This window comes from Oryzias latipes, chromosome 6, assembly GCF_002234675.1.
Source record: "Oryzias latipes chromosome 6, ASM223467v1".
In the NCBI taxonomy this organism is placed as follows: Eukaryota; Metazoa; Chordata; class Actinopteri; order Beloniformes; family Adrianichthyidae; genus Oryzias; species Oryzias latipes.
The window spans coordinates 12,062,754-12,089,482 of record NC_019864.2 but is presented as its reverse complement, the minus strand read 5'-3'; the positions used below and the strand labels follow the sequence as shown (position 1 = coordinate 12,089,482).

The window sequence follows — 26,729 nt, the reverse complement described above, 5'->3', positions numbered from 1 at the left end:
GCGCAGTCGTCTCAAGTAGCCTACATTTCAAATAGCCATATTTAGTTTATCTTTAAACACCAGAGGGCTGGCTGGTGGACATGCAGCACCGCAGGAAATGGGAGGGAAAGTGGATCACAAGAGCTATGACCCAACCAAACGGCTGATTATGGAAGAGTAGAGCAAGAACAGGAGTTGTCTGTCAGGCTAAGCACTCCACAGATGATGCGAGTTGGCATCTTAAAGTAAACAGCATGTCTTAAGGCTGTGCAGCTTTGGGATTTAGATGAAGCCGCAGAAATGGTTTATGAGGAATTGGCCAACAGTGGATAAAAGTTAATGTATCGTAAGCAATTACGTGTTAAAACTTTTCACCTTCATTCACATACATAGTTATTCACTCTTCAAATTAATGTGTACTGGGGAAGTTTTAACAACCCTCCACCTAAAATCATTACAGCAGCAATTAAGTATTGGGTATCCTCATTTAATGAGCGTCGGAGCAGATGTAATCACTTGCATCTCTTAATAAACAAGCACAAAAAAATAAAGGGGTTCAAATGAGGTGTTGACAGACTATAGCTTGGAGCCAAGGCTTGACTTATAATTGGACTATTGTTTCCTGACAAATACAGAGAGCTAGCCAGTCTAGTAGCCACCATTCTTTCACTTCCTTGAGAATATAAAAGAGAGAAAAAAAGCATTTTTTGTTGATATATGTGGTGGCGCTTTGGGGTTTTGCCTTGCTTGCTGAACTCCCCAGTGAGATGGGCAACTATGTGCCGAGCCGGCTCAATAACTTCTGTCTGCTATCTGCTCAGTTTCTTCCCCTGGAGCCGACCCTCACTTTTTGCTGCTGCGCAGACAGTTAAACAACAGGAGTCAGACCTGCTTTAATGAGTAGAGAGACTCAACTAATTAGATACCCCCCAACTCCAACGCGTTTTACCCCTACCTGTAAATGCACACCAGTTTGATATAACATGGCCAAACCTGAGACTGATGGGCTTGTCTAGAAAAAAACAGGGGCTTAAAAGATTTTTTCCCCCTCTCTGGCTGTTGGCCAATGGGGAACCATAGTAATTGCACAATTCCAACTGTGGCAAGGAAGGACAAAAAGGTGTTAGGGAAGTGCTAGTCAGAGAAAGTGAGAAAATGCTGGGATGGTGAGGGGGAATTAAAGAGTCTGGCAATTAAAAGAAATGCAGATGGGGAAAGTGAAGATAAAACTTCGGAAAAGGAGCACATAAATAAATGTTTGTACAACAAAACAGCATGCCAAAAAAGTGCCTCATATAACAGCTAGAACCCAAAGACACACATATGAACAAAAAGAAATACGTGAAAAATAACTGGACCAAAGATAGGATAAGTGAAATATAAAATGACCTTGGCAACTACTTACTAGGGAGAGGCTGACAGGGATTCAGTAAGTATATTGGCTGTTGGAGTGGAACGGAGTAAGGTGCAGCAGCTACACAGTGGGCGCTCACTGGACACTTCAATCACAGGCAGCTGGACCCCCGGGCAAACCTGGCCAATTAGCCTCCCACTGCCGCTGACCCCGAGCTTCATTAAGGGCCTGGGCTCTGGAGAAAGGGAGAAAGGAGAGGATTAGGAGGTAAGAGTGTAAACCATCAGTAGTGGCCAGGTGTAAGAAGACACATGCTAGAGGTAGCACTCAAGGTTACAGGCAAACACAATCTACAATGGGAGTGTCTTACACACACGTACACACCAACTAAATGAAAAGTCTCACATCCCCATTGGTTTATGCCTGCAGCAAAGGTGGTGGTGGTGCTGGTAGGGGTTAGATTCACAGGGACCAAGGGGCAAAGCTCTCCCCTATTCACAAACACAGCTGTAATGACAGCAACAGGTGTGGTGGCCACCAGACATGCAATTATCAGCCTGGGAGTCTGCTCTCGGTGACAGAGACAACAGCAGATCAAGAGAAAGATTGGAGCAAAATAGGAGGAGAAATGAAAGATGAGGGTGAGGAGACGAAGATGTACTAATCTCAAAGCTCCAGGAGGAGAGAAAAAAGTAAAATGAAAAAAAAGGAGGTGGTATCTCCAGTCCCATTTTCACCACCATTTACAATTACAAAGAAACATACAAATCCAAACCCTAACTCATCCTGTAGCTACATCTCACCAACTGTTCCTTTGCAGAAGCAATTCTCAAATGATGGTGATCTAAAGAGACTCAAATGTGTGCTCAACACTAAGACAAACGCAATTTTTTTAGACTGGGTGGGGCTGCTTAAGGCGCTTAAGTACAACCTGAGTTTAAAGAGCCCTTGGAGCATTCTACTTTGAAAAATATGAGCATGTTTGACTTCATTTTAGAACATGGGACCTCTGCCTTGCTTTGGCTTTGCCATGTAAACCTCAGGGGCGTTTCAGAATGGGGGGTAGCAGTTTCATACATATGCTCCCTTGTTTTCCACAGTCCACATCTCAGATTACAGACTTTCGACCAGGCTAAAGTAATATTTGTGAGCCACAACTCACATCTGTTTAGCGCTATCTGCAGTCAGAAAGCGTATATGCTTGGGTGGAGAGGAGACATTGGTCCTTTTATTTAAAACAAGTCAGGAGAGAAAGATCAATGGGTCAATTCAGGACGTCATTTGGAGAGAAAAGTTCACAAACATGTAACACAAAATTATGAGAGGGAGACATATGAGTGGATGGGGAGGAGGTACTGAGTACAAGAAGGCATCTAGCTCATCTGGGTGCTAGTGGCTTATTGATCGTTGGAGACACACAGATCCAAGCCATTCATCACGGGCCACTCTCAGGTCCTCAGATAACTCCTGTGATAGTGTCCTGCTGCTGAGCAGCTGCAACTGGCCACATCCATTATCCTTCAAAGTAAGCCCGCTAGCCCAGAAACAGGCATGGAAGGGGCTGCCGGGTGACATGACAAAGAGAAGAGTGGGATGGAAATGGAAAAGTAGCCTGTGGTTAAGAGCTTGCAGATGAGACTAGAGTGTACAAAAGGCATGAGCTGGTGTTGAAGGGCTCCAAATTTAAAACTATGTCCCAGAAACCACAAAAAAGAGATGAGAAAAACAGTGGGCAAAAAATGATGGCACCATTGTTTCCGTTTCTTGGCCAAACAGCATTTGCAAAGCTGTTTTTCAGGAGATAGGACGCAAACTGTCCAAGCGACAAGTAGATCTGAAAACTGCTGAGTGGCCCTCAATGCATCTGTGGGTGTGTATGTGTGTAAAGAGAGAATTCCCTGAATGGGCAGGTGGGAATCAGCCATAATGAGCCATGCAGGGAGAAAAGACAGGGAGTGAGGGCAAAATAAAAAAAAAAAGAAGGTAGAAGGAGGGCAGGAAGACAGAGAGAGTGATGGTGACAGGCTCAGAGCCAGAGAAAGGGCCCCAAAAGAGCAATTACAGAAGCTCAAGAGAAGGTGTGGGACTAAACCCCCAGGCATAGTTTCAAACAGCACAAAGCTTTGCCAGACATGAACACATAAGGACACACAAGAATGCGTGCGCACACACATATAAGCATTTTCAGTATAAGAAAAACCCCCTCTGATGAGCAAAGAAAAGACGGCCAAAACAGGAAATGAGCAAAATCCAAAATGGAAAGGAGGTCTGCTTAAGAAAGCAGTGTCATTTAAATAGAAATAATCTTGGTTTTAAAAAAATCTGCATGCTACACTCCCCCACTTTTCTCCACAACATTCTGTTTCAGTGGAAGCATGTTTCCTGACAGCACGCCCAAAAACAAAAGCCTCAAATTCAACGACTGTGGTCAGTGTATAGAAAACTTTCCAAGTCAATTGCAATCTGTGTGGCAAGTGCTAAACAACACTAAATTATCTGGACAGCTTCGCACCAAGGTCCCTGACACAAACACAAATCTGCAACAGTTTCTGAAGGCAACAGTTTTTGGCCTCCTCCACAATGCCACACATATCTCACATCATCACCTCCACCACTTAAAAGAGAATGACAAGCTCGGAAGGCCAAACAAGAATGATGAGAGGAAGGGGGGAGAGGATCTGCAAACAGATATAGTGGAGGGGAAATTAAATTAAGAGAAAAGTTCTTGCGCACCGGTATGCACCATTGATTTCCCATTCTCTTGGAAACATTTAATGAGCTTAAATAGGAGCCTCGTTTGACACTGCCACAGTGACTCGAAGAAGGCTCCCAGTGAGAGGAAATCGTTCAGCGCCTGTGACGGCTACCAAAGGATGGGTGGTGGAGGGAGAGAAGAAGCAGAGGGAGATTGAGTGTTTTCATGCCAAAACCAGAGACATGAGGAGACAGATGTTGGATTATGCTTGGGAAATGGTCCATGGCTAATTTTGCTTGCCTTGTTCGGAATAGGAAAATGGACCAAAAAAAATGGAGATAGCAAAAAGACAGACAGACGTTGGAAGAGTCTAAAGATTCCAGTTCTTCTAAGTTGCCTAGTTATGAACGTGTTCATGCACAACCCTCATTATAATCCAACAATGTCGGTGGTGATTGACAGTTGCTGCTCTACCAGCGTTTCACCTCATTACCTCCTGAATGACCTACCGACAAGGCACTCATGTGTTGAAAATACTTGGCAGCCATCTTGTTTTTTTCTACTCTATCTGCAGGAGGGACTACTGTCACTACTTGGAGCAGACTAACTATCTACTGCCTGTAAGAGCACCACTGGGAGCCAACAGTAGCATCTCTAGGAAACTGTCCATGGAGTGAAAGCGTTCAGGATCCAACCATTTCCTGCAGACAATCAAGATGTCAGGCAAGTTGAGTTAAGCATGGCTGTGCATTCAACATATGTCCAAGGACAGAGATGGGAGTTATAATTTAAGAAATCCACTGAACTTCAAAAAGCAGTGCATTTCTACAACAAAACAGAAAATGTGCTTATCAATTTGTGGTGTGGATTTATGGAACGAATTGGACGAAGGTTTAAAACAAACCAAAAGTTCACATGCATTCAAAAAAGTCCTACAAGATGTCAGTGATGGAACTGTACAAGGCAAAAAATGATCAATAAAAATGCTGTTCAGAATATAATGTGAATGTTTAGAACAAAACTGCAAATAGAAGCACGCACATCAGGTGTTGTAAAAAAAAAGGGGGGGGGGGGGGGGGGTCATACAAGATTTCTCTTCAACCCACTCCTTTTCATGCACACCGTCTTATTTTATGTCTTTTTTAAACACTTGTTTATTTTCATTTGTGTTCTAAAATTTAAAAAAAAAGGAGAAATTTGTACCACAGCAGGGGGCTTTCCAAGAACTTTCCTCCCTGATAGTTGTGTTTAAAAATTCCATGATTTCTAAGTTGAGCAAGAAACCGAGTTAAAATTGAGATATGAACTTTTACTTTACTGGAAAATAGTCATTTCATTCACTGCGTCTGACATCAAATGGCTGTTGTTGCTGATGCTATTGTTACTGAAGAGTTCTAACAAAGATCTTATGCTATGTTCATACCGGGCTTTTGATGCGCACTCTTGAACACCGTGCAGCCCATGGTGTGTACACTGGAGAGTCACTTCCCAATACTTGCACATATCCACCACCTACAATTGGATGAGGTGGTGTGTAATGTCAAAGCGGTGCGAATCTTGCTTATTTTTCTCCATTTTTTTTCACAGCTTTAATCGAACAAATGAAAGACTTGGTGTCATATAATTCCAGCCAGACAGAAACCACAATTTTTCATTTTCCTTCATATTCAATTTTCAAACAGTTGGCACTGCCGTGAATTAAAAAGGACACCATCCATATGTGACTACCAAATCTGAGTCGCTGATTTTGTGGAACAAGCACCAAATTTGGCATGGATTTACCCTAGGGGCCCCTTTTTCAGAAAAGCACTTTAGCCCAGAGAAAATCAGAGATCTTAAGATGTATGCAATATTTCTGTAAATTTACACACAAATGTATTCTCTAGGTACCCCTCAAATTCAAAGACTGTTTTGTGCATGAAAGCCCAGAAGATTTTTGTAACAATTGAGTGCATGACCACCATCTACACAAATGGCCGTCGTTTTGGATTTGTCTTGTGTCTTTTCTGAAAGACAGGAACCTAAGGTACATGCATGCCAAATTTGGTGCTTGTACCACAAGAAGCACAATTTGTCTGAAATATCAACCTAATCGTCTCCCCTATGCTCATAGTTCAACCTGGTTTAACTTTCAACACGCGTTCAATGGCCGAGTGTTTTGTACATAAAGCCTGAAAATGGTGGTAGAAACATGCGTAGCTATGCGTGAACGTGAGAGAAGCCCAAAACGCACAGGACTTTATGTGGAGTTTTATTGGAAGTAGTCGCTTGACGCTTGTTCGTGAGGGCCGTGTTAACATAGCTTTAGACATGGAACAAAAATAACTAAAGAAAATATTTCCTGATGCCAAAATAAAAGTGCACTGGACCCATGCCTCTAATGGTACACAGCAAAACCTAAGAAGGGTAATGACTCTCGACATAAATCTGGGCTCTTTAGTTATTATAGAATATAATATATACATTTGCAACTGATAAGTGGTTCAGCATGAATATTTCAGTAGCTTGTTATGCTTTTAACTCAGATGTTTCCTGGTTTATAGCAGCATAAGATTCCACTAGAGTCCTTTTCTCATATCACAGGGTCAAAAAGGGCTCCTTTAATTTGTGACCCTTTCTCCTACCTCCAGCTTTGGCTCAAGTGGTGGTGGAGCAGCTGGTTTGCACTGCCTCTGAGAACCCATCCAGACAGATGCATAGTAAGCAGCCCAGCAGCAAATGTGGGTGTTTTATACATTGGCCAGCAGGGCTGAGGCTGAGGCTTTGCTGGGCTTTCGTGTGTGACAAGCAGCAAACGTTGTGCTGAGAGGGATTATTTTTTTCTTTTCAAGAAAATGCATCTTGAGCTGAAAAAAAATCATGTGTTCCTCTGGTGATTAATTATGTTAAAAGTAAAGTCGGCCCACATGAGAGTTCCCAGTTTCCCTGTGAAAATTTCCAACAGAGGTACACAGGCTCGTACTCCCACACAAACATGCCAGGCAAAGAAAACTGGAAGTGACCAACAGTGGCAAAAGAACAACGACTTGGAGAAAAACTGTGCCGCTGCCCTAGTGTGTTTCGTCCTCAGCTGTCACTATGGCCATTCTTATTCAACATAGTGGCAGGAGGATGCAATCTTTCAGTGGGGACAGCCTGTGCTATTTGTAAGAATCCATAGGTCATAATCTTATAGGACACAGTGGTTCCTTCTTCAAATCATTTACACTGTCCTATATATAGCGTCAGAGAAGGTCATTATGGAAACAGAAAGCTATATTTCATAATTGCACCCCTACACGTCTATCCCCTCAGTGAAATTGGCTCTCCAGAATATATTCCCTCTCACTCTTTTCCATCTCTCTTTATCTCTCTCTTGTCTGCTGGATAGCACGATTTTGACAGGCCGACTGTCTCCCCTGATGCAATAACCACCCTCCATTTGTATCTGAGGAGGGTGCATTAACTAGACAGTGTAATCAGCCCGTACAGGAAAGGCAGCAACCCTCACCAACCAACTGCTTTTTACCACTCTAAGCTATAACAGCTCGCCATTAGGCCGCAATTAGTGCAGCTCATTCAGGGAAAAATAACCCCGCCAAAGACCTTTGGGACAGAAGAGCAGATGAGAGAAGTAAGACTTTCGTGATTGTCAATTGTTGCAATAAACACTCAGGAGAGATAATCTTATTTGGTCATACTTGATGTGAATGGATGGGGACTCTAAAGTAAGAGGTCTTAAAAAGTGCACTGCATAGCCCTGGGATGACTCACTAAATCAACCTAATCCCACAAACATAATAAATAGGAGGATATGTACACTACAAATGGCTGTGCAAAGTTGGCAGGAACTGGAACATGCCGTCATATACGCTGATCCAGAGCAAACCAAACCCCCCTAATGGGTGACACGTCTGGTGGTGAGTATGCTGGCCGTGAAAGAACTGTGATGATTTCAGTTTCTAAGATTAAGTACAGATCCTTGCATCATGGGGTCCTGCATTATCATGCTGCAACATGAGGTGGTGTTCTTGGATGCATGGCACAAACAATGAGCCTCAGAATCTTGTTACGGTGTCTCTGCATTCAAAATGCCATCAATCAAATGCACCTGTGTTTTCCTCCATAACATACACCTGCCCATCACATAACCACACCACCTTGGGTGATCACACCAGATACTGGCTGGGTTTTTTTGAGTCCCTAGACACTTTTCAGAATGGCCTTTTATTGTGGCCAGTTTAAGGCACACCTGTGCAATAACTATGCTGTCTAATCAGGATCTTGATCTAGCACACATTCCACCTCACATCCATGTGAGGTGAGATGGATTATCTCAGCAAAGGAGAAGTGCTCACTATCACAGACAGATTTGTAAACAATATATAAGAAATGGTTATTTTGTGATTGTAGAAAGCGTTTCAGATCTTTGAGTTCATCTCATGACAAATGGCACCAAAAGCAAAAGTGTTCCATTTAAATTTATGTACAGTGTAGATATACAACACTTTTTCCAAGTTTATATGCTTGTTACATTCAGTGAGGTTATCAAAGGGTAAGGGATCAAGACCGGACATTAGTGTTGGGAAACAACCCAACCCTCTTAGCTGCAGCTGGAGCTCTCTGTTGGAAAGGCTTACAATCAAATACTTCTGACAAGGTCATGCAAAAACATAAAATTTAAGCAAGGAAAACCTTTAATTAAAAACAATGTCATATTTTACATTGTTGCTTATCACAGAGATGATATATTTTCAGGAAAAGTTTTAAAAAAAGTCCCAGTGATCCCGGTAACCTCTCACAATGCTGCAAAAACTAAATGACTTCTATACCATACCACCTCCCCAGGGTTTTTTTTGCTTTTTTTGATTGTAAAAAAAGCATGTCCCTGTGGTCATTTGTGGTATGTTGGCAGTAGGCAGACACAGATAAGAGTTTGGATCGGTAGAGGTTGACATGCTGTGATTATCTCTGGTTGCTGAAATTGACCATCCATCAATGTAGCCGATCAAGAGGACCGAGGCCAGCAAACTCAATTGTTGTCTGAGACAAGTTTGTATGATTTACTGACTTAAAAATAAATGGGAAAAAGTGTTGAGTGTTTCAAAGGTGTTGTCATACTCGCACTTTTGAACAGTATAATTTAGATTCACAAAGTGCTGTAACCTCAGCACTACAATCTGAAAGCACATATGTTCTCACACCAACTCTTTCCACATAATCAAGAACAACCACCTGACTTTCAAGTGTTTTCTTTAAAGTCCCACTGCGCATTCTTGGCTATTGCTGCACCCCATGCTGCACATTCTGGTCCTGAAACTAAATCACCAGACCAGACAGAGCCATGGGAGGAATAGAGGGAACAGGCAGATTGAGGAAAGAGAGTGCGATAAGGCCTGAGCATGTCAGGAATCCTATTCTTTCTTCTGAGCACCATCTGGAAGAGGAAAGGTAGATAAACAATGACATTAGCTGCATCCCATCTTCTTCCTAAAGCCTCAACAGACACACACACTCCACAATGTAGGAGCACTGCTGCCACCAATCCTGTGGCACGTGCCAAACATTGTCAGGGATTGGGTCTTATCAATCGTTGGCCAGATACCGAGCTGAAGTGCAACACAAACAAAGGAAAGGGGAGAAAACAAAAATAAAAGGAGTGCTGCAAAGAACAATGAGAACACAAATGTGCTAGGAGCCATGCGTCCATAGGGCCTGGACTGGCTCCATTTAATCTGGTAAAGTCTGGTTGGAAAAATCTAAGTGTCCCCCACAGGTGAGCAGAATCAGAAAGCCAATCCCAACAGAAGGAAGTTGCTGTGAAACCGAATGAGGGAATAGGAGGCTGTAAAGCACTGCGGAGAAGTCCAAAATTTCCCACCTAGGGGAATCCCCGTTTCACTCTTACGAAGTCCTTCTGCTTTGACTCAGCTTGGAAAAAGCAGCCTGAGGCCACTTTAGCCATGCTACCGTTTCTTTTGAACACCACATTTATTATGACCTTCTGCCATGCACTGAAATAATTCAATTCAATCCAGTTCAATTTTATTTATATAGCCCAATACTACTACAACATTGTTGTCTCAACTGACTTCCCATCAGTAATTGTACAAAACATAAAATCAGTCATTCCTAAACTAAATTAAACAGACTACCGTAAACTGGGCATCGTGCCCTTAGACCCTCCTTCTCAGTAAGGAAAAACTATATTACGGATTTCGGGGGAACCTTTATTTATTATTAAAAATAGTACGACACAAACATAATCTACATACCACTTCAAAACAGAACAACTAATTATTACCAACACTGAGAGGAGCACCTGGAGAGATACTCATAGTAGGCAGCTATACTGTGTCTTTTGGGAACACCTTTTTTTTTTGCTAAGCTAAACTTGAGTAAGATTAGATTAAGACAGTCTGAAACCACAGTGGGGATAACACTCAAAAAGATGGACAGAATGGAGAGACTTTGACAGTTATCCCTCAGGCAGCAAGAAGAGCTGCACCTGTGTGCTCTCTGCTCTGCTCAGATGGGTTTTTGTCTCTTCAGACTCCATGTCTGCACAAACACACACACGCACACAACACTTCCTGCAGCTTGGTTCGCACTGGCAGAACACCAGGCAAGAGGAATCAGGTGGCTCAGGCAACTAGACAGGAGAGAAGACTAGGGAGGGGGCCTGACAAATGAGTCCCGTCAGGTAACATTCACATGCGTGAGGGGATTGAACAGGGGATGAGGCGGAGGGTAGGTGGAGGGAGGAGATGGTGCATGTCAGCTCAGGTCACTTTAACAGTAAAAATCCCCTGGTCTGATTAGAAACCACTGCCTTCAGAGGGAAAAACAGACGAGAGAGTCTGTTAGGTCCAAAGGGTTACTCACTAAATCCTACTGAGGAAACAACCAAACTAGCTGGGATTTATATTACAAAGGCTAATCAAAAAATAAGGAGAGTAAGACAAAAAAAAAAACAAGCAAAAACTTTAAAGCTGATAGATTTTAGTAAAACACATTGCATTTTCATACAATAAAAATGGAAAAAAAAGCCGAAAACACAAGAGAATGGCTGAAAGAACACCAATGTATGCACAGACATTCTTTGCAACCCTGTTTCAACTTGCCTCTGCATGTATTGTAGACAAAAACCTTTTTGTAGCTATTTGAGAAACTAAATAGCTCAGTCACTTAAAACTCCCACTCCACTCATATTTTGATCTATTTTAAAAGTGTTTCCAGTGGTCTTTTAATTACATTAAGCCTAAATTAATAACTGAGTTGTTTTTTTAGTACATAATTTCTGCAAAAAGGCAGTTGGTAATTAGAAATTCCCCTCGCTCAGAGTTGTGGGCAGAACTGTTGGCACAGAGTAAGCCCGCCCCCATTTTCCATCATCATCACTCTCCCGCAAGCTTACAACCCCTTACAACGCCAACTTAACATGACAGGTGCAACAAAAACAGCAAGCAATATTGGAGCTACCCAACTGTACAGTTTTTTGCCAGATTCAAGCTCCGATAAGGAAAAGTACATAGATTTAGTCGTCTACAAGTGGATGGGAGCATGGGGACTACTGATTGTAGCATCTACATCACAGCTACAAGCTTTTCCAGTGGTATTTTTGGTCTAATCTTAAATTTACAACAATTTGAAAAATGAAAGTCTCAGAAACTAAATTTTAAGTTTATTTTTGTTTGCAAATGTCGTCCATCTTGAGAAAATTGACACAAGAGCAAAGTTTAAAAAAACAAAAAACACGATTTTTATCAGAGTGGCTCTTTAAAGCAATTTTGTCCAATCAACATACAGTCCCTCAGCTGAATTGACACTATGATAAATGTCCAGCGTCTCAGCTGTTATTAAACACCAGAGAGACTGGTCTGTTCTTCTGCCAGCCATAACTAATTAAAACCAAGCAGATAAGTGTGGACAGTGGTGAACCACACACTCATTTTCATCCATGTATATGCACAAACACCACCTCTAAATGGGCTGTTAACCATGTCCAGAGTGTAATCAGAGCTGATAAGCTGTCACCCAGCCAACTTCACCAGGTGAGCATAAATCAACATATCTGCTTCCTTTTACAGCAGCCGAAGGTTTGACTAGAAAGTTTTTGTCAGTCAATGGCGATGAGGAAGAAAGAAAAACACCTTTTTATCCCCCCCAGAAACTAGTCGACATGTTTCTTTCTGTATTCCCTACCTTCTCTGCTGCAGGTGATGATGAGACTAAGAGCAAACAGCAACCAATTAATCTTTATTGCTACACGCGCTGAAGCTTTTGTTAGGACTGCCTTCACAAGCAGCATGACACTGCAGCTGCACAATAGAAGGCTAGTGATGCTTTCAAGCTCCTCATCTTCCTCTTCCCGACTTTTTAGTCTCGTACTTTGTGAGCAAACAGCTGGGCTTTTTTTTTTATTCTGCCCTCCTTGCAAAAGCTATCATTACACCAGCCTACAGCTGCACTCCAAATTGCTGATAGAAGCCCTGCTAGTAGAGACATAGCTAGAGATGAGATGGCTCCGAGGACTTTTGTTTTGTTTGGGTTTTTTATTTGAAAGGGGTACATGCTCAGGAGGTGTGGTGCTTTTAGAGTCGGTGCATGCAAACATGTACAGACGTGCAAGATTTTAAGCTTTTTGCATTTTAATTTCACTCAGGTTCTTGAGCAAATCCCCCTCCAAAACAAAACTATGCTGGATTACATTAACTTGTCTGTTTAATAACCCATCTGCCTTGGACATTCCTAAGTTTAAATGACAAAGCACCAATATCCACAAAAGTAGGCTAATGCCTTGCTCAACAAAAGGCTTAAACTGATTTACAACCAAACAGACAGGTTTTAGGATGTGGAGGAGGGGCGGTTTTTGACCTGGATCAGACTAGCATGGACAGGGTAGGAAGCAGGTGACATCCCAAATAAAGGCGATGTACATGAGCTGGCTGTTAGTGGCTACATAAGCTGACAACTTGATGCGTGTGCATGGTTTCAGTAGCAACTCAGAAATTCAAGGGCAGCAAAAGGGCAAAATAAGAACAACAAAATAGATGTGAGGTGCAGAATTCATGGCAGCATCCCTCTAAGGCTATCTTCTGATTCCCACTAGTCATAAAAACTTTAGATGTGGTAGGTACTACCAAATTCTATGGGTTTTAGCTTATCCCCAAAATGGTTTGACCACCATGGAAAGGTGTTGTGAGACAAGGAGTTGGCTGGTAAGATCCAGGTAACACTGCTTAGTTATAAGAGGGCCTTGACGCATTAAAAACCAGGTTCAGAATACACGATGAGACTGGATTAGAGTCAGGAGCCAAAAGAAAGCGGCGTCTGACAAAACAAGCCGAACACAACAGTTTCAAAGGTGTAGAAGAGCTTGAAGAGAGCTTTGGGTAGAACTGCAAGGCAGCTGTTTCATTCAGGCCTTCTGATAACAACCCCCTGTCCAGAATGGCGAGTGCTAGGCAGTACGAATACAAATCATGTCTTTGATAGTCCACGCTGAGCTAAAAAACGAGCAAACTGGCCCTCTGTTGTTAATTTCTTAGCTGATCAAACCTCTTGTGGATTTATGTGTGCTGCTTCAAAGAGCTGAAGTAAAGTGAGTATTTAGATGAATGTGCATTCTTACAACAGCATATGATAGGATGGTTATTAAGCAGAAAACACTTCAGCTATCAAGAAGAGCCAGCAGTATAAACAAAGATCTAGTTAATAGCTTTAGCCATATCATTTACCACACAGCGTCTTGCAGATCCAGAATCACATGCTGCTGCTGGAAAGACAGGGACGAAACAAGACTTTCATCACTCACACGATAAAATCAAAGGATACCTTCAATGTGATGAGTTTTGCTTTGAACTCCCATTGTGAGAGGAAACTCAATCAACTGTGGCTTTTGGGCAATACAACTTTGTTCACTTTTTCTGCAAAGTGCACGACTCTATCAGCCAAACAACGCTTCTACAACTGCTACAGATGGAGAAATGGGCACATAACCCCAACTGCACAGGCCTTTTTTCTGTGGGGGAAAAAAAAACTTGGCAATGTGACTCACATTTCAATTATAAATCAGTGGAACAAACAAGTGATTTAAAAATACTGCTGCGAAACCATCTGGCTTTGAGTGCTGCTTGAGCTTAACAATCAGTCACAGACTCAAGTAGACTGTGCTTTGCTGGCTCACCTATTGCACGCTGACCATTGCAATCACCAAAAACAACAAGCCCTTACATCTGTGACTCTGGCTCTGTCCCATTAAAAAACCATCACACCCACTATGGCCACACCACGCTTTCTGCACACAAAACCCATTGCTATAATTGGTTCCACTGCACCCTTTCCCAAGTTGGAACAGACCAGCCAGAAAATGCAAACTACTTTACAGAAACTGTAAAAGAATCACATCCTAATCATATCACAGAAACAATCAAGCCTGGCAAATCATTTCCAAACATGGCAGAAGAAGTGGAAAAACATTTTAATCAGACAAGAAATAAGCTTAAGCAGAAAGAAAGAGATGAGGTGCAGCTAAACTGTCTCTGGGCTGCTTTGGATGAACAGTGGTGATGACAGCGTGTCTGAACTGATGGCATGTTGCCAGATGAGAACACATGCGGCATCACAGCATATAAACAGACAGAGAGGTCCGGTTGTAAAGCAGATCTGATGTTACACAGCCACCGCAGAGAGGACCACAACCATGTCATTACCCCAGCCAGAGGAGAAGAAATACTCCAGAGCATTGTGCTCTCATACTCACGGGATGCTCAAGAGAGTGTTTGTGTTAGGGTGTTTGACAGAGAGAAAAACAAACAGAAGCTGGCAAATATAAATGAATGGGTAGAACTAGTAGGATGAGTGTGCAGTATTAAGGCATAGCTCTAGTTTGAACCAGTATCTTGAAGATTTTTGGCATATTAGAGCAGTGAGCGTGCCTAGACTGGGATGAAACCAAAAATTCTAACAGAAAGCAACAGATCTTTGGCTAACACCATAGTGTTTTAAGCCTCAAATGCAAGACACTCATGATTGACTCATTCACAAAAGACAGCACATTCCTAATAAGAACACTGGAGGGTTGCAAGTTAAGTTTGGGTTAGGGAAATTGCAGTGATTTATAAGCAAAACAACTTATCAGCACCAAGAGAGATGGAAAAATCACAATCAGTAATAATTGTTTCTCTGTGTGCTGATAAGCTAAAACCTATAATTGATATTCTGAACTGACTTTTGCTAATTAGGGTACGGATTATTCTGCTAAACCAGACATCAACAACCATAGACACAATTCTGCCCTTTAAAAAAGCCACTTGCACTGTGTTAAGCAAAGACCCTTTGAGACCATAATTTATGGTAGAACACTGTCTGGGGAATGCAAAGATATGTAAACAAAAACAACTAAAATGTGGCTGCAGAGCTTTTTGCTGTCAGTCACTAACAAAAACTCTTATAATTGTAATGTGTCAACATTTTTCACCCCTTTTATTATTTTCCACACAATGAAGCATACCTACAAGCCTTTGGAGTTAGCAAAGTCACAGTATTGTTTGTTTAAACTTTTTTTTTTTAACGTGTTGGAAACAGGGTTGGGAGTTACGGGTTTTGTAACTATGCAAACATTTCTAACGTAATGTGTTACAAACAAGTTCTAGAGTTACTGTGGAAGCAGTTATTAAAGTTCGACCGACTGATGGACTTATATAGTGCAGAAAATACGGGTAACTTAAGATTGTCAGACTGTGAACCATCCAATACAATATGAAGACTCTCCATCTTTATTTAATCAGATACTAATACCCAACCCTTACACCAAGATACTTTGACAACCATAACAAAAGCTGTATTCCTAATTCGTTTGTGTAGTGGTAACAGTCAACCTTTAGAAAGATCTGAATTCCTACGTGAAAAACTTGGGTGAAACCGACTCTAAATTAAAGAGGTGGACACTGAACAAAAGGGGCTTACAAGAACTGGTTCTGGGCATATAAGGAAGCAGGCTGAGGACAGCACACTTAATGGAAGTGACAGTCAGCAGATACGAACTAGTCTGCTTCCTCCACACTCACTTCCACAAAAAGAAAAGGAAAGAAGAATGAAACCCCCACCACAACATATCTACTGATTACATACAATATGCCCCACCATACAGAGCAAGACGATGGGGAGGTGGGGGCAGAAGCAGTGAATTGACAGAGAGTGTCGGCAGGGCCAACTTTTAGATAGTGTGGTTATCAGCGAGAGGAGGAGGGAGAGAAACAAAGGGGAAGTTTACTTGCTTTGTTTTATCTGGAAGGACATTAAACTGAAAGGCACACATGGGACAAGCCTCCCAGAGTAGAAGAAAGGGCCATTCAGAAATAAAGGGGAGAAACTGTCCAAAGTCAGACAACCCTAAGACGTGTCCTGTCTGTCAAATTCACAGTTGTATGTCGCACACACACACTTTGCCCTTGGCTCCAAGTCATTCCTGGTTCATGGTTACTGGCTCTGATAAGAGTCCACGCTTTGGAACGAGTTACTAACAACCTAGAAAGCTTCTTTGGGTCATTGGTGAAGCCTGATATACACCTCGAGAAGCTGCGACTGGAATGAAAACTGAATGTTCCTTTGATAATACACTCAAAGCAGGATAAAAAAAAAAAAAAGGTTTTTAAATATGCAGCCCACTAGGGCTGGGACAGAAAGTATGGGAGAAAGAGAGGGCCAGACAATTGCTGCTGGGGGTAAATCCATAACTGTAATGCATTGCCCTTGACCCCGCCAGATGAAGCAGAGTTCTGTGGTGAAAAAGTTTTGGGTAGAGAACCTGAAAGGTGTTAGCTAGGGAAGGATAAGGGGGCATGTTAATGAGAACAACCCCCCACTACCACCACCAAACACAACAGCAAAGCAACCCGCTGGATCCGACTAATCAGAGAACTTAGCTACTGACCTCTCCACAGGCTCTATATCTTTTAATGAGATCCATGCCTTTGATTCGTCAAGGCGCCCCAAGGTGGAGGCAAATCCCACTTAGACACATACATTCACACAACAACTTCTCGAAATGTAAATGAACACCTCCACATGAACATGAAGCTGTGGTCACAAGCACACAAGAGGGATGTATACAGGTGAAATAATGAACACCACAATCCACAGTGGCCAAGGCTTCTTGCACTTACACACAGGCACAGGGGAAAGTGGAAACAGAAAGAAAGTATTTTCAAAGCACTGCCTAAGCATTAACTGAAGCCAGCTCATCAGCACACACAAGGTAAGACAGAGTCACACTGACAGAGCACAGCTCAAGGACACAACACTCACCTTGTTAAAAAAAAAAAAAAGCCAAAAGAGGTGCAGGTGAGATTGGATCCAGACATGCTTGCTCACAGGTAAAATTGAATTATTGATCAGCCAACAGATTGTGTTATGAGGAATTCATGGATCCACGCCTTGGCTACCAAGCTCCCTTTGGCTGAAAGAGTGTGAGTTGAATCTCTATGCTTGTATATGTTTGTGTACTTGTGGCAATGTACTAAGGAAGCCCGGGGAGGCGAGCTACCTTGGTAAAAGTCCAAATTATTTTCTGTGGGCAGAGTGGACAGTGTGGGCTCGCACTTAGACAAGACAGTGCAAACACTGAATCGATCAGGCGGACTAGGATGATGCATACAGAAGGGGGGCTTCGCTCTGGCTGCACTGAGAGGGCTTTAACTGCTCACACACTGAGTGACTTTTTCATTGGCACTCAGGAAATAGCACAATCCTCAGCTCTTAATACCAGCAATAGAAAGGGAGGAAATGGGATTTTTATTCGTCTAAGTTCCAGTGGGTGGTCTGATACTGCTAATAAGGCAATGAAACAAAGTCTTGCTCGGTGTGTACTCTGGTATTCAAACCATCGGCAGTTGTCACAAGGTACAAGCCATCACACAAAGATAAAACTGTATTCTGTCACAAAGCTGTAAGAAAAGGAGACTTACTTCCCCAATTATGGGTGGTGTACGAAACACAACGTGTGCCAAATTTTCTTTACGCACATCATGTGACTATTTGCTTGATCTTTAAACAAAGGACAAGTCACCATCACGCAACCTTTCACTATATTGAGTTGCAAAATGCAATATCAAAATGTATTTAGGTCTCAACAAGAAAATTAAAGATGGATAAAATGAAACATCACTGTAATCCGGTCTATAATCAGACTTAACATCCTAGGAAGAAAAAAACACACACTTTACCACTTGAAATTAGACCATATTTAATAATCCTGTTGGTTTTCAGTGAGTAGAGTTGGGTTTGTTTATATCTCATGTGGAGAACAGATGTCTGGTTTAAGTAAGCCTCTCTGAGGAGACAATGTTTTGTTTTGTTTTCAATTCAGTAAGTGGACAGACGCATAGGACCACAGTGGGAACAAAATATGACTTCTTTTTTCCATTTCTCAATCTGATGACTAACTTTTATTTATGTTGAAGTAACAGACACAGAGGAATTCCAGATGCATTCCAGAAGGCAGACAAAAACAGAAACAGGAAATGAAAGTGAACAGAACCTGGTTAAAAGGAGAAACAGAGGCCAAGAAAGACATAAAAGGCATGTTTGTGCAAGTGTTCTGCCGATTCTTTCAGTCAGAAAGAGATTTTATGGTAGTCTGGAGAAGTGGATGAAGACCTAGCCCGCTTTTGCCCCACTAACAATAAGGATCAGTCAACACGTAAACAAGCTACAGCACACACGCACCCCTACATGTCACTGTTTACTTCAGTCTTTCATTAGACTTGTGTACACTTCTTTTCCAAAGCCAGTAAAAAAGGATGTGGGTAAATGTGGAAATTGGGACTTGTGTGATTTCAGGATCCAATTTGGCAGATTGTGTTCTGTAAACAGCGTAATAGCAGTTCATTTTAAGAGAACCAACTGGAGAAAAGCATTAGTCTGGTTGCTGTGTTGGTTAAAAAAAAAGAAGGGGGGACAAAGTCTGGGTAATAGGGTTCTCTAACCCCAGAAGAAGATCTTCTGTGGTTAATGGCTGTAATTAAAGAGTCCTGTCCCACATAGGGAGGTGACATGACCTCAGATCAGACGAAACATAGTCCAGACGGTTGTCAAAGCAGACTGAAATGACCACAGGGCTGGATAAAGAATTTTAGATCCAACATATCAGAAGCTAAGTGGTTGGTTGTAAGTGTTATGAAAGCTCGTAAATATTTAGACATTCTTATAAGTGTATGTGGCTGGGACTCTGATGTCATTTTTCTCAAGCCTATCATTTCCTTTAGTTAAAGGTTGAAACTTACTCTGGATGAACTGTAAACAGGGATCTGTCAAAGGGGAAATAGTGAGAAAAAGTGGGACGGTGAACAAAATATACCAAAAGACATTTGTATGACCCTCACATGCCTAAGCAACTGTATAAAGGTTACCAAATAAATATTGCAGGACAAAAAAAAAAAAAAAAAAAATGCAGATTCTTTTTCTTCCAAACTTGCAGACACCAGCAAAACTATCCATCCAGGTTACTTTTTTTTTTTTTTTTTTTGCTGGATGAAAAAGTCAAAAGGAGATAGAAAACCGGAGAGCTCTGAGGCTATACAGATGAATCAGTGAGGAATAATGCGTATATCATCTCAGCCCCGTGAATAGGAAAGTGAAGCTGGGGGGCAAGCATAGGCACCCAAGACACAGAGCTATGATGACACCTCCACAGATCTGCATTTCAGTCGACAGCTCCACGCCCCAGGCATGTTTGAGAGACCAGGATTAATGTCTACGTACGTTACAGACACACAGAGTGCACCGCACAAAAAGATAATGAAATAGCAGGAAAAAGACAGAAACTTTGTTAGCAGAACTGGGAAACACATTTAGAGGAAGTAAAACAACAAAGACACCAATTTTCTGACACAAGGGTAACAGTCTGCTGATTATGCATAACTGAAGGAAGTTATTTTGTCCACAACAGAATGATAAACTCTCACAGGTCAGCTTTTTAGTCAACGAGAATGCTTCTACCAATTAAAGGCAAACACAAGATAAGATGATGGCTTATAAAAATGGCCTCTTTAAGTCTCCATGTATGGCATATAAAAAATAAAATAAATACAAAAAGGGGGAAAAATCAAAGTATTGGCCTCTGGGCATTAAATGTTCAAAGCTTTTTTTTTGTTTGTTGCATATATTCTTTATTCCCTACTGAATATTTCTGCTTCTGCATTAGGCAGCTAATTTTGCCGTGGGGTATCTTTATTGTTACCTTGGCAAATCTTCCTTTTGATTAGCAACCACAAATTTTTTTGTGACGAGTTGTCATCGGCAAAATGTCACTTTCTAATACTTAGGTGGTTTCTTTGGCAGCGTTATTACTGCTGCTGAGCCTGCTGCCACAGTAAAATGGTCTGTCAGTTTACAGATGAGAAGCAACAGAGCCAGTGGCATTTAACTAGAGTCTCAGCAACTTTAACAATCGCTGTATGAACAAATTTTAATAGGTCCCTCTTGGATCATAGGCTAGCAAAAGGCCACTACCACCTCATTTACCAGAGATAAGGACAAGATACATACAAAAAAAAAATCATAAATAGAAAAAGAAACTTTTATAATTCCATTTAAATACCAACTACCAAACCATTTCATTATGAAATGTAAAAAGGGTACATAAAAATGCAAAAATGTCCTTTTACTTGTGTAACAAATTAGCTAATTCTTTTTTAAAAGTTCCACATACTAGCTACTGTACATTGCAGCCTTTTGCATGTAAATAGAAAAAAAATAATACAGTTAAACGTCAGGAAGCCTGCAGGCTTCATGCCAACGTGTATGCAAAGCAACTATTCATTTCACAGCCAAAACTTGCCAAACATCAATACTTGACTGAACCTGACAACCAAGGGACAGATATCCAACCTTCAGCACTGCCGCCCGCCGCCCCCATGTCCACTTCCACCTGCCAGCATGTTTCAACACATGCCAGAGATAATAGGGACAGCATATGGTTTCCCAAGATCCAATATTGCATTTGCTATTTTAGAGTCTGTACAGTTCATATTTTTCTATTATCCTTTAATTCAGTTTTTTAAATATGTGTTTCATTGATCAAAACATGCATCTCAGGAATATTTTAGTAAAACAAAGAAACTTCAAAAACATCTAAAAAAAAAAGGCTTCAAAATATGCTCTTGCTTTTATGTTATGTTTTTCATTAAACATATTTATGTTGCAGTTCGTGCACCATGTGGAAAATGTTGATGCAGCAAGCATGTATTTTGGAGACTTACTTGCATTAAAGCTGTGTATTTGTCCCTTATTTGACATTGTTCAGGTAAGTAACTTTTGGATCCTAGAGGACCATTTATTGCTCATACCCTGCTGCCATGTCTTCCTCAGGTTGGCAACGTTATCTTCCCCCTTTGCTACCTCAGGTTGGCGTGACCTTCATCTCCAGCTGCCAGCGCATTGACCCTTCATACATCTGTCACCCACCACTCCTGGCTAAGCCTTTCTCTCACTTCTTTATAATTAATCACCTAGCTTACATGTAAAATTGGAGAAAAAAAGAGGGGGGGCAAAAGGTCAACAGCCACAACCACATTAACTTCAACCAGCTGGATGTCACATTAGCTGTAAAGCCTGTGTGATTATTAAAAATGATCTTGGTGGGAGTAAATTGATCATTAAGGATTAGCTATTAAAATGACTCACTGATATATTGAATTGCATCTTCTGTGCCTTAAAGATAACAAACTGCTCAACAAGGAGTAACTAGGCATCAAAAACCAACAACAAACGCAGAATAAAAATGGTTTGAGGTACAATAAGTCGCTCTACGTCTTTTATTATTCCACAGTTGGTGTTTGAAAAAGATGATTTCTAACTCAGATGGGTAAGAAAGCTGCCAAATCCTGCTCAAATACCCCCAATTTGCACAGAAATGAAGCATCAAGTCATCTTTGAAATGTTACAGTCTGAAAGATCCATGTTGACTTTTCATCACAGCTAAAGAGAGATGGACTAAACATAGTCAGTCACATTACGATGAAAGAGGCAAAAACCGACCAGCTTGTCATTTTTGGATGGAAATATGTGCCACACTAAATTATCAAAGCAAAAAAATAAATTACATTCCTACTCTCTTTTCTTTTGCCAATAATATCCTTCAAAGAAAAAAAAAAGCCTTTCACCAATATATTTTCAAACAGAAAACAAGGTGACTCTTGACTCATGTCATTGCTCAATGTTTTGAAAGAGCAGCAACAGACTTGGTGCTTTTCTGGGTGTGAAATTTTGCTTGTGGCCTGAGTAGGTGGCCTGGTTGACATGCCTCCAGTAAGCAAGCAGCATCAAAAGCCAGTGTCTGTTTTTGCCATGAATAAGTGGGTGAGTGGGGGAAGGCAGAGGCAGATGGCTGTAATCCGTGTCCATCGATAGCCATCAGTCCTCAACTTCAACACAGTTTGCAAACATTCACAAAAAGCCTCTTGAAAAGAAGAATTCCAAATTTATCTTGATTAACTTTTTGTCATTCTATCATCTTCAGTCTTCTGTTTAAAGCCTCTCCCACTACCTTTGTCGCTTCCAGCCGCTGCAACAAAAAGGCGCACAATTTTGGAGCTATCCAACCATACAGTTTGGAGTCAGATACCAGTTCAGATGAAGAAAACAAAGACGTTCATGGATCTAGTCATCTACAAGTGGATGCATTAGAATGGAGCAGAGCAGGGAGCATATGGCCTGCCGTTTTTAGCTTCTGTGTCACAGCTACAGGCCTTTTCAAAGTTTTTTTTTTATATCTGCTCCTGATTTACAGCAATTTTAATAAAGAAATACTCAGCATTGCAATTTTAAGCTTTATTTTCTTTATATGCATCCATCAGAAAAATGCCACAAAAACATGTTAAAACACCAAAAACACAATATTTATTGGAGTGATTCACATTAACTTTATCTCTCTGCTATTAAATGATTGCAAAGGTCTCATAGTTTTTCTCCAGAACATCCTGCCACATAACCTCTGAGGGAGGTCATATGATAAGGCCATTCCCAACCGACCTGAATCATTCAATTCTTTCAGAGGTGTACACTTTCAATATTAATCGGTTTCACCCATGCTCTAAGCTCCATGAGAAGAGGAGAATTAACTGTAGTTGAGGGTCAAAGTGAAGAGGAACAGCTAGAAACCAGAGCAGTGTGGTCACCTGATCCAGGGAAAATGGTCAGCAGGGTTAAGGAACTGTCATGTGTTTATTCCAAATGCACAACCTAAGCAAAAGTCCCTGAGTGGAAGTGCATGCCAACACAAAACAAAACCTACAGAAGTTAATTTAGTCCAATGGAAACAGCAGATCTAGACTCTACCACCCACACCAAGCTCATCTCACAACCTCCTGCTGTGGCCCACAGGGTGAAAATCAACATATTCACACCTCAAACTCTGCTACACATCCTCTTTGTTTTATCTGATTTCAAGAGAATGCGAGAAGGGATGAAAGTGTTGAGTGGCGGGAATCGCAAGGCTTTCGGTGTGTGAAATGCAAACACCACATATGAGACATCGAGGGAGCCACAAAAGTATGGAAAACTGGTGGAGGGGCAGTTTAGGACGGGGTCTTCAAGCCCAAGGGCAAGGGTGGCAGCTGTTAAACCCAGAGGAGATGAGATCAGAAATCCAGCACTGCATGACGCCCCTTCATCACAGGATAATCCTCAGACATGAAAAGACGGGTCTATCTCCAATTTAAAGGAAATCTCTATTCCCCAGATCCTTCAACTGCATGATGCCAGGCCGACACACCCTTCAAGCATCTGCCACTACTCCCCTAAAAGCTATATGCATCGTAAATAAGCAAAAGGAATATGGTATTTTATTTGATCCTTAACATGTGTGGCACTTCTTATATACGAAAATGTATCAAGGCTGGAGAGAAACGAGTCAAAATAAGTCTGTAGGACAAAGCATCAATTTACAGCATCTAACTAGTCATTAAGAAGGAGCCACTTGCTCCAAACAATAGCGCGAATGCTTCTCAAATGTCAATTTGGTCTGTAGCTGTTCTTTTCCCAGTATGCAGAAGGAATGGGATTGTTTTTTATTTTCAGACATTATAGTTTCATTTTCTGAAATAAAAAAGACAGGAGTCAGTTGTCCGTTATCCTGCACAATGAAAACAAAACAAAAGTTTGTATGCAATAATTTTGTGACCTCAAAAGATTGTGCATCTTTTTAAATGTGAACGAAATTATACTCGAAATGACCCTCGTCTACATCGGAGGCGTGCCTCTAACATAAAAAGGTTCTATTTGATTGGCCAACAACATGAAGAGCTCCAAACGGTTAACCAAATGCATAAAGGGCTTGATTCGTTATTTACTTCAAGCTGCCATGAGATTGTATTAGCATGAGTGTAAACATTTAAGTTAGCCATTTATCGCAGCTGTTTTTAGCGGTAAATGTATTGCAGAGACGGATTTCGCAATAAAAATTTTTTTTTAAAAATCACAAACTATATTCTTGTCAAATACTTTTTTCAGCACTTCCACAGCTACTAACTAGTCCTTCAGGACAACTAAAGACAGGATTTCTGATTTGTTTGTGTTTTTGTATTTTTTTTTAATGTATAATTTTGGGGATAGTTTTGTTGTACCCTGCAAACACCAACACGACCTGAATGAGAAATGTCACCCATTCATTTGTCCTGAAAAGAGCACCTATGATGAAGGAGAGTGGTACGCTTGTCTTCTTCACCCTTGCGGGGAGCAGGAGAAAACATTTATCACCACTCTCTTCTGAGCAGATAAGGTGTCTCTATTTATTCAGAGCAGGAGAGATAAACACTGAATGAAGCATTGTGGAACACAGGGGGGAAGGCAGACTTAAGGGAGAGAGGATGGCACACACAAAAAGACAGAAAGGGGAAGCAGCCTACTTTTTATAAAAACTATTTGTCCCCATGTGAGCAAATGGCAACTCTCCCTGTGGAGCCTAGAGACTGTAGGATGACCCCCTACCCCAGCCCCCTTCTAGCCTTCAGATCAGCCACCAGTCGCAACATTTCCGGCTTTCAAGTGCCCCCTTCCAGCTAATCCATTCCAACTAGGAGACTGTTTGCATAATGTTGCTTAATGGAAATAATCCCCAGGAGTCCCGGGCATTCTGCGCACAGTAGGTCGGGCATGTTGGGGCGGAAGAAGCCAGAAGAGCCCACAAATAAAGACGATTTAAAAAGGAAACAAGGCGGTACAGTGGTCTGCTGAAGGCAGAGCCAGGGGCTGAGAGATGCACAGGCACTGGACTACAGGAGATTCAACAGGGACATGAATAGCGCTTCTGTTTCCTTGTTCTCCTAAGAAAAGACAAGACAGAGGGATACAGAGAGGAAAAACAAACAAGGAGCACAAGTCCCTACTACATCAGCACCCCTCAGAAGCCGGTGTTCAGCATAACTGTCCAAAAGTGAGGAACACAGTCCATGTGCTCATTTCTCACTGTAATTGCCTGTGCACGGTGACAGACCGGCTCTTGTGAGGGTGACTGGGCAGATGCTTCCAACTGTAGCACATCTGAACCGAGAACAAGAAAGAGTGGGTCTTTGGGAATGGGGCGCGTGTTCCTCCCATGTCATCAATCAGCTGTTGAGTAAGAGAACAGGAAAAGAAGTTTGCACACAGACTGTCCTGGGGGCAAAACTGTGAAGCTCACAAGGATCCATTTCTTCCTTTCCCTGAAAAAAAACCCCGGAGTAAATGAAGCCGCCAAGTCTTCCTAATGTCACAGTAGTTTTCAAAAGTCATCCCTGCTCACCACGTGATTTCCTAAATGACTTCCAGAACTGTTCGGGACTGGTGATACTAAAACAGAGTTTGATTACATATATTTAAGCTGAAGTGTGTGCATTTCTGGGTTAACTGCTCCGTACAATATCGACAATGTGCGTAACGGGCACCACAAAACCCGGATGTCCTCCTATAACAACACTTTCCACGCTTGCACGGAATACGCACACTTTCCCGGAACTCACCTTGTAGGGAAAAGAGCGAGAGTGTATGCACAAACAGCGAACAGAAGAAGAAGAAGAAGAAGAATCTCCCCCCTCAGATGAAATGATTCTTCTACGAAAGAAAGGCGTCCGTAAGCAAGTTTACATCTCCGTGCGCGTCCTGGGAGATGTTTTCAGGAAGGCACTGTTGTCTGGAGAAATCCGGGATACTTGGAGACCGGCTCAGGCAGCGCTCAGAAACGAGGTTAACTCCTCCACAAAAGGGTCTCAAATCGGAAATACCGGGAGTTTCTCCACGCCCAGGTGCAGAGTCACATGGTAATTTCCAGGTATGCGCCTGCGTTTTGTTTCAGTCTCAGTTGTTTTGGCGGCAGCACACCTGTGGGATGCGCTCACACCCGCGCCCTGACCCTCATCGTGTCTGCAAATCCGGAGGACGGGGAGGGAGAGACGCGCGAACGGGAAGAGAATATCCCCCTCCCACTCTCCAGACTCGCGGGATAAACCCTCTGTGCGTTAAAGCCAACGAGCGGGAGGCAGCAGGCAGGGATCACGGAGTTGTTATGCCTTTACGCAGGGATGACTCCGCGTGTGGCGGGAGCTGGCTGGCGCTCTCTTGTTCCGCTGTCGGGGGGGGGGGGGGGGGGGCGTTCCCGTGTTGATCCAAGCAAAGCTTAATTATAGAAAAATAACTTTTTGACTAAACAACCTAAGATTTTATTATAAGCAGAATAACCCAATT

The 26,729-nt window shown here is 41.9% G+C and overlaps 1 protein-coding gene across 2 annotated transcripts in view; it reads right to left on the bottom strand.

Moving 5' to 3' along the window:
• Nucleotides 1-26,594, bottom strand: part of LOC101169201 (plexin-B2) — a 121,062-nt gene extending 94,468 nt beyond the window's left edge. Inside the window, exons 1-2 of one of the 2 annotated variants that reach the window (XM_011475918.3) lie at nt 26,009-26,594; nt 1,385-1,568 (exon numbers count right to left, since the gene is read on the bottom strand). The gene's annotated coding sequence lies outside the window, so the exon portion shown is untranslated. The remainder of the gene's footprint in view (nt 1-1,384; nt 1,569-26,008) is intronic. The other variant, XM_020703861.2, reaches the window with a different exon arrangement.
• Nucleotides 26,595-26,729: the final 135 nt, after the last annotated feature.